We start from the raw sequence: 5,371 nt of genomic DNA on the forward strand, positions 1-5,371 counted from the left end.
CATGTATACCCTAGTTTAAATTTCACATAATATGTATTCCTATATCTGTGAGTATATGGATTCGAGTAAAAGCAAAACAAGCACATATACTAGGCTCCCAGATTAGGGAAGGTATTTTGTCTTTTTGAGAAAGCAAGAATGATGGAATTTGTACTTATAGGGAGTATGACAGAGATATAACGGAATCTATAATACAAAGAGTATCACAGAGATAACAGAGTGTATACTTACCTCAGACCTGATTCCAGAAAATTGAAGCAGAGGCCTGTATGAAGCACCATTCACGAGTGCACGCCAACTTTACACGAAATAATTCACGAGCGTACGCCCCAACTTCACACAAGGTAAATATGCAGATGTCAGTTCATCAAATTAGCACAAAACCAATATGCAAGAACTGCTATAAAAAAACATTAGAAACAAATTAGGCCTACCTGGATTGACTATGTTTAATCCATTGCAATGCTAGTGATTGAAATTTGAAACCCTTACAATTTCCCACAAGTTGAGTCTGAAACAATTAATAAATAAAAAAGTTAGATGATGGAATTTGTACTTAGTATGACGAGATATGACAGAACCTGTAATAGTGAGTATGACAGAGTGTATACTTCGGCGAGCCTTATGCACCCTGCTACACAGCATTTAACGCTACGGTGGGTGGCATAGATGATAAATGCTGCTTAGCAGGGTCGATATTGGCCGCCATATACTAAGTACTTACTTCAGACCTGATTCCAGACGAAAATTGAGGCAGAGGCCTGTACGAAGCACCATTCACGAGTGTAGGGCCAGCTTCACACAAAGTAAATATGCAGATGTAAGTTCAATTCAAGTTAGGGTAAAACCGATATGCAGGAACTGCCAAAGAAATTGGAACAAATTAGGTCTACCTGGATTGACTATGTCTATACATTACAATGCCAATGACTAAAACCTTTGCAATTTTCCACAAGTTGAGTCTGAAACAAGTAATAAATAAAAACTATTGAATGATTGAATTTGTACTTACGGGAGTAAGACGGAATTTGTATGACAGAATCTGTAATACAAAAAATATGAAAGAGTGTATACTTACCAGACTAGAATTGAGGCAGAGGCCTGTACAAAGCAACATTCACGAGTATACACCAACTTCACAAAATCTGAATCTAATCGCATCTATCCTCAACTCCACATTCTGCAACAAAAAGAGGCAAACAATGCAAACACGCAGGACAGAAATGAAAATGAAAACAAAAACCAAAATGAACCAAAAGCATCTAACCAAAACAAATATAATAATCAATAAAGGGAAAAAAGAAGAAGAGACAAAACAGGTTGCATGGCCATGCACAGAGCAAACAAACATTGACAAAGAAACAATCCAAGGCAATGTAACGCAGAGTGAAGGAGAAGGAGAAGAAAAAAAGAAACTAACAGTAGGTTCGCTGTGTAAAAATGTCTTATATAATCCTGCTTTTCAAACGGTCACAAGCGCTTTCACCCAGAGCTTTTTCCAGCACCGACCTTCCAGGGAGGGAGTGGGCATTCTATCCGGTTTCCGCATCCACTTCCATGCAAATTTTGAATTGGCAATGAAAATATCCCTTTCGTTTTGTCAACATCACTCTGGTTTCCAAAGCCTCCACCCGCTCCACGTCCTTCTAGTTTTTTATTATTAAAAAGCTAGGATGCTTTTCTGTGAGAAGCAAAAATCAACTCTGGTTTTCGACAACTCGGCGTCCTTCTAATTTTATCCATTTTTTTAATTATTAAAAAGCGTTTTATTATTAAAACGCTAGGACGCTTTTTCTATGAGCAAAGCAAAAATCATTATATTATTTGGTGGTGGTGTGCAGTGATCAAATTTGAAGGGCTAGTTTTAATTTTATTTGGAAGGGCATGTATTTATCTAACCTTTAAAGTTGTAAAAAAGAATTGTACTTTTATTAACCAGTGTATATTAAATAATTTTTTTATAAAAAAAAATGCCAAAATGAAATGGTACCTTCTAAATATTTAAAATTTAAAAAGTGGCTACATTAAAACACTATAAAATCTCAATAGAATTTAGTATATAGGCAAACATTTTTCTCAAATTCTGTTTAAAAAATTAAACATATGTTTATTCTATTCATTAGATAATCTTCAAAAGTATTTGAATTTATATCATTGAAAATACAAATTTATTTGCACAATGGAAAAATAAAATAAAAATAGTTTTCATTGTTTCTAATTTATAATATGTCTTTTGCTCAGCTTGAAACAATTTAAAGAAAACCAAAAAAACAAATATATACTTTCAACAACCAAGAATTGAACTTTTCTCTTAACATTGCTCAATCAAAGAACACTATCAATAGACTTTTATCTCCATTAAAAACTTCAAGCTCTATAGATTCAAAAATTTATGTAATTAAAAGGAAAGTTTTCCATATCTAATAAGGAAATATTGTAATATGTAATACACATCTGCGGTGTTGTTGTTATATGGCTTGGTTGATCATTTTTGTTGTTGTTTAAGAATGGTTTTCAAATTTGGTCCTTACAATGAATTCAAGTTTGGTTGATATCTTTTTGTAATAATGCAATTTCTTTTCGTTGATGTTTTTTTTCTAATAATATGGGTTCTTTTCATTAACCATGTCTTTTAATTTTTCTATGATTTCAACATCTCCTTAAAAACCCCTTCATAGCAGCAGCTACATGGACACCCACACACACAACTTATTTCCTAGATACCGAATGGATAAAATGAAGCAGGAGAGACAATAATAGTTGTATGGATAGTATTGTCATTCTATATCTTTTGGGAAGATCGACTGGAAAAAGAAAATTAAGTTATAGCCCTATAGGCAAACCAATCTTCGGTTGTGTGGTTATTAATAGAGCTTTGGAGTTTCATTTAACACTTCTCCTTGGTTCAAAACTCTACATAATTTTATGGGAAGCACACTTAATATTTCTCAATTTTTTTTAAAGCATTAATTTCTATGTTTTCAAAAACTAGAGAGTTAATAAAGAAAAAGGCTTTTTAAGATAAGAGAAGAAATACAAGGTTTTAAATAAAGTTTGATTTTACAAATGTTAGGCTTAATAGTAAGTGGGCTTAATAGTAAGCTTGATTACAATAAGTTCAAATGGAAGCAATGCTAGGCTTTTGTAAGCATTATGGTTGTCAGTCATGGAATCATCTAAAATATAAAAGAGATGGTAGTAGTTATTTACCACCATCTAATGAGGTAATTTCATAATTGAACAATCTTGTATGAATGGTTGTCAAAACTGAACAATCATCTAAAATAGAAAAGAGATAGTAGTAGTTATTTACCACCATCTAATGGGGTAATCTCATAATTGAACAATCTTGTATAAATGGTTGTCAAAATTGAACAATCTTGTCTGAATGGCTGGTTGATAAGAAAGAAAGAAAATGAAGATACAACAGAAAATATGGTTATGATGTAAAAATATCAATATTATCATTTTAATCTATTTTTAAATAGGATAAAATTACATCTTTAATTAATTTATTTCATTTATTACTATAAAATGAAAAATTATTCATTTATTACTATAAAATGAGAATATATTCATTTATTACTATAAAATAAGAATTCAAATTAATAAAGAGATTACTATGTCTATATACCAATGTTCGCTAAAAAGAAACCCTAAATAAAGAACCCTATCGGTCTCATTATGCTATCTCAAGATTTCCATGTCGAACAGAGTTTCAAAGTAATGATGTTTTCATGGAAAATGTAAGCAACCATATCGGCCTTATTATACTATGTCAAGATATCTATGTGGAACATCAAAGTAATGTCATGAATATGTCCGCATAAAGGTAGGATGGAAGATGTTTTCATAGCCGTAGGATGATCAGTACTTGAATATATTCGACATCCTCGAAGATGTAGTAGATGGTAGTAGTTATTTATAAGATGACAAATAAAAGTTTGTGAATCAATAAGCGTAGGTATCACTATCTAATGGGGTAATCTCATAATTCAACGATCTTGTGTTAATGGTGGGTTGACAAGAAAGAATAAAATTTTACAAATTAAGGAAAATGAAGATACCATAGAAAATGCAGTATGTGGTTATGATGTAAAAATGTCAATACTGTCACTTTAATCTATTTTTAAGTGTTAGACAAGTATGCAAAATATCGTTTTAAACGTTGAATTTCATATCTGTTGAAGGCCATTGATTGGGACTTTGAAATAACTTGCCTTTATCGATGCTTCAGAAGCTTCATAACTCCCCTTCCAATCCCCTAGAAAAACAAATATATGAAAAAATATGAAGTGAAATACTTCAATGGATTGATTTTTCAGAGTTGATCAAAGCAAGATGTAATTACAAGCAGAAGTAAATAGAAGGAGACAAAAATCCACATCAAACCTTCAAGTTGAATGGAAAGATTAAGAGATTCTGCTTGATACGGAGTGTAACCTTGACGGTTCTCATTCTGCAGCTATTTCATCGTTCCCTCCTTAGGAAGGGCAAAAAGTTGTCGACTTTGCTTAAAGACTTAGTCCAAAAAATCTTCATCAATGACATGATGGACGAAATAAAAAAAATACAGAGTCTACACATGACTATATAAAGAACAATAAACCATTCCAGACATAATAATTTTAATTGGTTCCGCCTAACTGAATGAAAGGCCAGGGACATGAATGTTGAAAATTAAAATTGAGAGTTAAAAATACCTTGTGAACTTGTGTTGCACTCGTAGTAAGATTGGGATAGTAAGATTAGGATTGGAAAAATCAATGCAGGCAAGATTCACAGGCTTAGAATAATCTACCTTAGTTATAATTAATTATGTCTTTTGTCATTTGTTTATTCTAAATCTCTGATACTTTCAAAATATGCCCAATTCACAGATACCAATACATAGCTACTTCTCCTCTGCTATCAATGAATGTGAAAAGAAACCTCTGTTATCAACGAATGTGAGCATAAACCTCATATCATGACTTCTAACTTTATCAGTGCTGCCATTATGACTAATGGCCTAGGAATGGATAAACAACCTCCATTACGTCCCATTGCACTTTCTTGAGTGTAGCCAAAACCTCCTGCAGACTTTAGAGTGTTACATCAATCAGAGAACCAGATTTTTTTTGAAATGTCCTACAGACAGGTAGCCCTTCATACGACATTTTATAATATTATTTAAAATTTTTAAAAAACATGTAAAAATCAAAATTTAAATTTCTTTTGACTAGTAAATTTTGCTGAGCACTTCTCTGCTAGAGAGCTTCAAAGGGTTGTGATGTGTTCAAATTTGAACACTGGTTGTGTGGTGCATTGGAGGAATATTTTGCGGGTGAAGGAGTGGACATTCCATCGGCTTGCTGCCAGATGTTAATAA

At 32.4% G+C, this 5,371-nt stretch overlaps 1 long non-coding RNA gene across 2 annotated transcripts; it reads right to left on the minus strand.

Moving 5' to 3' along the window:
• Positions 1–227: 227 nt before the first annotated feature.
• LOC149176451 (uncharacterized) lies at positions 228–1,639 on the minus strand. Of its 2 annotated transcripts, XR_016258645.1 has the most exons (6): positions 1,421–1,639; positions 1,079–1,180; positions 894–962; positions 725–795; positions 435–511; positions 228–333 (listed from the first exon to the last, which is right to left on the minus strand). It is a non-coding gene; the product is annotated as an uncharacterized LOC149176451 (long non-coding RNA). The 2 variants fall into 2 exon arrangements; XR_016258644.1 differs by lacking the exon at positions 894–962.
• Between the last annotated feature and the right edge of the window lie 3,732 nt (positions 1,640–5,371).

Source organism: Pinus tabuliformis, chromosome 4_1 (genome assembly GCF_031772625.1).
Source record: "Pinus tabuliformis cultivar Carrire ecotype Pingquan chromosome 4_1, CPIR1, whole genome shotgun sequence".
Classification (NCBI taxonomy): domain Eukaryota; kingdom Viridiplantae; phylum Streptophyta; class Pinopsida; order Pinales; family Pinaceae; genus Pinus; species Pinus tabuliformis.